This window comes from Gossypium hirsutum, chromosome A03 (genome assembly GCF_007990345.1).
Source record: "Gossypium hirsutum isolate 1008001.06 chromosome A03, Gossypium_hirsutum_v2.1, whole genome shotgun sequence".
Lineage (NCBI taxonomy): Eukaryota > Viridiplantae > Streptophyta > Magnoliopsida > Malvales > Malvaceae > Gossypium > Gossypium hirsutum.
Genome location: NC_053426.1, coordinates 6380326 through 6388039, shown reverse-complemented (window position 1 = coordinate 6388039; position 7714 = coordinate 6380326). Strand labels below are relative to the sequence as shown.

At 31.5% G+C, this 7714-nt stretch overlaps 1 pseudogene; it reads left to right on the top strand.

Moving 5' to 3' along the window:
- The first annotated feature begins 1093 nt into the window (after window positions 1–1093).
- LOC107963880 (putative pentatricopeptide repeat-containing protein At1g10330) lies at window positions 1094–4410 on the top strand (annotated as a pseudogene).
- The last annotated feature ends 3304 nt before the right edge of the window (window positions 4411–7714 follow it).

The following is a 7714-nucleotide window of genomic DNA, read 5'->3' as shown; positions in this document are numbered from 1 at the left end:
GATCAAAATTTTAACTTCTTAAAAATATTTTTTAACAATAATACTTCAATTTTAAACCAATTTTTTTTAAAAAAAATCGGTAGCAACGTAATTTTATTTATAGAAGTTTTACATAGTGTTGTAATAATTAACCCATTAATAACTAATTGGCATAATAAAAGATTTAGCCTTTAATTTTTATATTTTTTATTAATTTGACCCTTTTTTTGAACTAAGTTTGACCCTTAACCTTTTAAAAAAAATCGAATTTAACCATCAACCTTTCTAAAAAAGTAGAATTATTATTTTTGAAAGATTAATAATCAAATTTAACTAAAAAAAGAGAATAAAGATCAAATTGACAAAAGATGTAAACATTTAAAACTAAATTTATCATTAAACCCTAAATAGTTATAGCAATTATTTCAACAACTAATATGTGTAGATTTAAGTATATTAAAACACAATTTTTTTGAGTTATAAATAAAAGTAAATATCATATTAAAAATTTATATTACATTACAATAAAGATATATACTTTTATTTTGCTTATAACAAAAGAAAAATCTATATATTATAAAGTTGTAAGTAAATTTAACTCTTTCAAAATAAACTCACCAATTAAATCTTTATATTATTGCGAAATAAGTAAATAAAGATAATTAAATAAGATTAATATATATTTTTTAAAATACTTTATTTAAAAAATCTCTAAAGTTTTTTAAAGGAAAACGAAAAAGTACGAAATCGTTTGAACCTTCGGTTTTGATTTAATCGATTTTATAACTTAAAAATATAAATTAATAATAATTAATATAAAAGTATAATATTTTAAAAATAAAAAAATATTTATAATATATAAAAGCACGAGAAAATTCTGAATTAATTTACCATATTATTAAATAACTAATTTTAAAAAAATAGATATAATAATTTATTAATATTTTACTAATTACGATGTGATAATAATAAAAATATCATTATTTAACAAATAATTAATAAATAGTATATTAATATAGTAGAATAATTATTTGGTGCAGTGATGAAAAATTTTAACTATTGTTCGACTCTCCGTAGACCTTCTCGCTCCCTCGCCGCTGGAATCCTAGTAAGTTCTTTCTCAAATCTTCCGCTAATGGCGCGCCTTTTTTTTGTTTTTTTTTGGTCTTTCTATGCTAAATTGAGCCGTGGGGTGTGATTGGTGTTAGCCTGCTCCGCCGTCGTGATCGCCGGAGGTTCAGCTCAGCTAGTCGTAGGGAATTACTAGAATGCCCTTCAATAGTTAATGATTTAGCAGAAGGCAGTGGGGTTTTCTTGGCTTTTTTTCAGATGATGGAAGCGAAAACTTAATTAATTTTTGAGGGAAATAAAAATGGGATTCTTATGATTTTTCTTCAATTTTTTTTCTCTCTGATATTCTGGGAAACTGCTGTATTTTGATTATATGGGTTCTGTAGGTGTAATTAATGGCTTAATCATGGGTATTTTGGTCATAAAAATGTTTCATTTCAGGCCATCTCAATTGACTGCCCCAGGATAAAACGGTAGAGAAGGCAAAATTTAATTTGGTGTCTCAATCTCTTGCAGACTTTAATTAGTTCAAGTAGGTGTATGAACATTTGTCTGCGCAACAGAAAAAAAAATGAAAAAGAAATGTGATATGCAAATGTTATTGTAGGTTAAAAGAACGTGTTTTTTCGGGACAGGTTTTATGGGAAGAGTGGGTTCGGTTTCGTGTTGGCAATGCTTCCTAGAGAAACGGTTAGTTTTCCTTTAGCAAATGATCAAAGTTATCATTTTTAATTTTGTATGAATTGTTTTTGTTGAGACACGAGTGTTGGTGCATTATTAATATGAATTGCCTTTTTCGGCATAGTGAAAAGCATGTAAATACGAGCAAAATGGGGTGCTTGGACTTAGGTTGGGGGATCGTGTAGAACTACAAGGATGAGAGGCATTTTAGTTAATTGTTTCATATGAAGCTACGCACCTTCAGTGAATTGGCAAATTCTTGATGATTTTTGTTGTGTTTATATCTCAATTTTCTCGAATATGCCTGTCTGGATATCTCGAGTTTTATTGAGATTGATACTGATCCGGCCTTGTTATGTTAGGATGAGACAGGAGTTTATAAGAACTCTTACAGGAAATTGCAGAAAGAGTTGGGGCTCCATTGCCTCAGTATACAACATTTAGATCAGGTCTCAGGCACCTGCCTATTTTTACGGGAACGGTTGAATTGGCTGGAAATTGGAATCAGATTCACCGGGGAACCAGCTAAGAACAAGAAACGAGCAGAAAAGAATGCAGCCATGGCAGCTTGGACATCTCTAAAACTATGTGAGTCTGTGTTTCATTTTTCCTAGGGATAAATGTTTGTTCGAAATTGAATACTGTGTTTTATTTCCAGTGGCGAAAGAAACTGCAAATTCTCCTTCAGAGCCAGAGAACAATGATGAGCTTGAACAGATCACGATAGCTCGGGCTCTGTTGAATTACCAAATAAAGGAAAAGACGGCTATGGCAAACTCCTCCAATGCGCCAGTAGTATTTACCAATAAGTTTCCTAGTCAGAATCCTAGACCAACAGGTCCACAGCCTCCTGCTACCACCTCGAAAATCCTTACTTCAATCTGCCCGAAGGTGGTTCCTCGAAACAGATCTATGTCAGCAACAGCAAATGAGAAGCCCGTACTGACATCATTGCAAACACCTACTCCTGAAAGCCGTGGTGTTCGTCCATAAAATTACAATGAACGCCCTAAATTTCTTTTGCCTTCATAATAGAAAATTGGATCTAGGCCTCCCTGTAATGAAGCCCATGATATAGAAAGCTGAAAGGGCCATCACTGAAACCCGAATAAGCCCCATGAACTCTGAGTATCTACTGCAACACCTTCAACGTTTCATCAAACGTCCAAACCAAATCAAGCAAATCCATTCCCTGCTAATCACCTCCGCTCTCCTCTTCAATACTGCTTCCAAATGGAAACCAACCCTCCTTTACAACACCTTAATGAGAGCTTATCTCAACATAATCCCACATCGTTCCCTTACACTCTTCACCCTCATGCTTCATTATCAGGCACCCCCCAATGGCCATACTTTCACTTCCCTTTTCAAAGCTGCCTCTACCTCCCACTCCTTAGCCTCGCTTTCTTGTTCACCCCTCCATGCCCAAGCACTAAAGCGTGGAATCTTGACTGATTCCTTCGTGCAAACATCGTTACTTGGTTTGTATACTAAACTCGGTAGCCTAAGTAATGTGTGTAAAGTGTTCGAAGAAATTCTTAACCCGTGCATCGTTGCGTGTAATGTGATGCTTGATGCTTTTGGGAGAAATGGTGATATGGGTTCTGCTCTTTTCCTTTTTGACCGCATGATTGAAAAGGATGTGGTGTCTTGGACAAGTGTTATGAATGGTTTTGTAAGGGGCAAACAGTTTGCAAAGGCTTTTTGGGTTTTTGAGAAAATGATAGAATTTTCTGTTAAACCGAGCGAGGCTACTTATGTTAATGCACTCTCTTGTTGTGCTAATTTAGAAAAGCAAGGTGGGTTCTATCAAGGGAGGCAGATACATGGGTATATTTTCAGAAACGAGGGCGTTATGACTGTTTTCATGGGCACAGCACTGATTGATTTTTATGGAAAAAGAGGTTATTTAGAGTTTTTAATCATCTGTTGGATAGAGAGGTTTGTACTTGGAATGCAATGATCTCTTCTCTTGCATGTAATGGTAGAGAAAAGGAGGCTTTGGACTTGTTTGAGAAGATGAAAGTGGACGGAATGTGTCCGAATGAGGTCACATTTGTTGCTGTTCTTACAGCATGTGCTCGCACCAACAGAGTGGAGTTGGGTTCACAATTCTTTCAATCAATGTGGTGCCAATATGGCATTGTGCCAATAATGGAACACTATGGGTGTATGGTAGATCTTTTAGGCAGAGCAGGCCTTTTGACTCAAGCGACCGAGTTTGTAGACACTATGCCATTTTAACCTGATGCTTCGGTTTTGGGGGCTCTTTTAGGTGCTTGTAAGGTTCATGGTGCCATTGAACTTGGAAATGAAGTGGGGAAAAGGTTGCTTGAGTTGCAGCCACGACATTGTGGACTATATGTAGCATTGTCTACCATGAATGCCGACAAGGAGAGATGGGATTGTGCAGCTGACTTGAGGAAAGCCATGGTAGAAGCAGGCTTAAAAAAATTTCCAGCTTATAGCTTCATTGATTCCATGTAAAAATCGTGTGAAAACAGATGTCTCTATTCTTTAACTAATCACATGCATTCTGCAGCAGCAATATCGATGGTAAATGCTAATCAAAATATTAGAGAATTCATTCTTAGATTGAACAATCAAATATGATGCAAACAAATCAGCACGATGATATTTATATATGAAAGACAAATGAAATTCATGCTTGCTTGACTATCTTTCTTTAGCCTGTCTTTGACTCGATATGTGTTTGTCATGTGAATGGAAGAACACAAAAATTGGGATTGAGGGGACCCTTATACTTTTGGTGGCATGGACTGACTGAGGGTATTTAAAATTACATTAATCTCGGGTTGTTGGGCCAAATCTGAGGTAGTATTTTTGGTGACGGAAAGGGAAAATAGAGATGCCTTTTGTTTTAGTGGGTGCACATATGGAGGCTAGCTACGTTGTTGGTTTGAACTTGAATAATTGTTTGCTTTAATTGACTTATGCTTCCTTTGATAGACCTGTAGGATGGCTCCACCTAGTAAGTTTATCATTTGGATTCTTTAAAAGATTTGGTTTTATCACGCTTCCAATAATCAAACAACTATAGAAAATTTGACTCAATTAAGCAGCGAACAAGGTAAAAAAATAAAAGAAATTAAGAAATTGAACATATAAATTTAACATGGAAAAATCTCTTCAAATAAAAAATCACGGGTAAAGATAATTTTACTATCTAAAATTGTGAAAGAGTCTATTTATAAGTTAAATTGGTAAACCAAATAAATAATGCTAATAAATGCTAAATATATTAAACTAATAAATATTAAATCTTCTAGAAAGAAAATATATTTTGTTTAACTTGACTTGCAAATACTAAATCTTCTAGAAAGAAAATATATTTTGTTTAACTTGACTTACAAGTAATCTCTTATTTTATGTAACACGAATTTAGGTCCCACAACTCTAACAAAGGCGCTTATAGTAAGAGATGGGTTTCATTTTATCTTTTTTATTCAAAATTTTTGAGTAAATTAGTTGTTATGCAATAGATCAAAAAGCAAACTAGTCATTTTGCCTAAAAATTTTGATTCATTTTTGTTATTAAAGTATGTCAACATACAGTACAAGTGACACGTCGTGTAACTATTTGGTGATTTCATCAACCACGCTAGCTTGGATGAAATTTTAACATAAAGAATTTAGTTGCTCTTTGATCTATTATATATGAATTAATTTGCCCATTTTCCGAGAAAAGGGGGGCAAAATATAAATTGACTCTATAGGAGCCTACACAGTACTTTTACTTATGAAAGACACTAGATTATGGCTACCATTTGCGTGAAAAAAATGTAACAAACATATTTATTAAAAATCGATATAAATAACAAATGGCACTTTGATTAAATAGTAAAATAAAATTGTTGAAAATTATAAAGCCTTGGATTCAAATTTTATTGTGTAAACTTCTTTTTTTATATTTTCATTTTGAACAATTTAATTTTTTTCTTTTATTTTTTTATATTTTTATATTTTTATCTTTTTTTTCTATTTTCTTCTGCTCTTCCTCTGTTTTTTTCTATTCTCCATCTCTTTTAATGTAGTTTTTCTATATTTTCTATTTGTTAAACTTTTTAATGTTTATGAAAAAGAAAGGTGAAAGTTGAAACTAACATAAAACTTGCTTCTCATTTTCTCACCCTACAACTACAAACCTTCATCATCCATCATCACTTTAACGAACCAATTTGGATGCCTTAATGCCCTAGTCCACAAGCTCGCCTCACTTGAAGACCTCACTAGTTGTGACTTATGGCAGTCCACTCTCAACAAAGTTTTTTAAGCCCGTTCCCTCAACCTCTTTACCAACCCCCACGATCACAGTATCTATCTTACCTATAACATTCTCACCCTCTCGAAACTACGTTCATAAATTCTTCAAACGAGCTCTATACTCTCAATGACTAAAATGATCAGCATATGAAACTTACCCTCAACTTTACCTAAACCAGTTTAGTTTCATGCTCTCTTTCTCTCTTCAGTTCATCTATATTCGACTTCCAATCAAGCTTGCTTAGGAATATCTAAGAAGCTTTAGATTAATTTTATTGTTAGCTTAATTTTATTCGTTAGAAAATAAAAGAAAAGGAAAAGAAAAATCTTTATATTTTGTACAATTTTGGAAACGGAAAAAAAAATTTGAATGTAAAAAATTCAACTTATGTTTAGATTTGATTAAGGATATGGTTTTTTATATTGATTAGTTAGATCAAATTTTAGTTTCAAAATTAGGTTATATTCAAATCGAGATTTGATTAAGAATGATTAATATTCGGTTTTGAGTGAAATTTAATTTAGGAATGATGTGAAAGAAACAATGACTTGATTTATTTGGTGGGTAAATATTATGTTTCTGTAGTGAAGAATACGAGAAGAGAGAAAAATAAAAGGTAAGAAGAAAAGGAAAACAAAGAAATAAAAATAAAAATTAAATTGTTTCAAAAAATAAAAGTATAGGGATTAGTTTTAACAAATGGAAAACATAGAAAAACTATGTAAAAATAAATGACTATTTTGGTAGTTTACCCATAATAAATATAAAGAGGTTGGACTTATTTTAAATTAATATTGGCTTAATGACAAATTTGGTCACTAGCGTTTACATGTTTTGTCAAAATGGCTTTAATTGTATTTTTGAGTCTTTTTGGGTCATCAACCTTTTTATTTTCAAACTGTTTTTTATAATTGATTTGATAAAAGTATCGTTCAAATAAATTAACGTGGATGATTTGGAATATTTTAATTAGATGTAATTTATTACTTAGGTAACCCAATAAGATAATTACATGTGGAAAATAATAAAATAAATAAATTATACATGAAGTTAAAAAAATAACTCTTAATTTAAAGAAAAGAAACATAATTATCTAAAAATGGTTTCAAAATGAATGCATAAGTTTGTTTATTGAGAGATTTGAAAAAGATAATTAATAAATCAAATTGAAAATACTGAGCATTCGTTTTGAAACTTTTTTTTAGATAATTATGTTTATTTTCTTTAAATTAAAAGTTATTTTTTTAACTTCATGAATTATTTATTTATTTTATTATTTTTCATATGTAATTATTTTATTGAGTTATCTAAGTAGTAAATTACATCTCATTAAAAATATTCCACGTATGAAACTCCACATCATCCCGTTAACTTTTTTTTACAGTACTTTTATTAAATCTGTTAAAAAAATGTGAAAAAAAAGAACAAAAGTTGATAATAAAAAAAAGGCTAAAAAATAAAATTAGAGTCATTTAGATAAAACATATAAACGTTAGTGACCAAATTTATCATTAAGCCAATTAATATTAAGTATTACCATAATTCTAAAGGAGTGGATCTCAACTTTTTGCACAACTCACGCAAATTAAGTTCGAGTCTTTTAAATCGATTGAGTCTTAATTCAATTGGTATTAGTATTGTTGCCAATGCAGGAGGACGTGGGTTCGAGTGTGTTGACACCATTTTTTGGATGAAAAC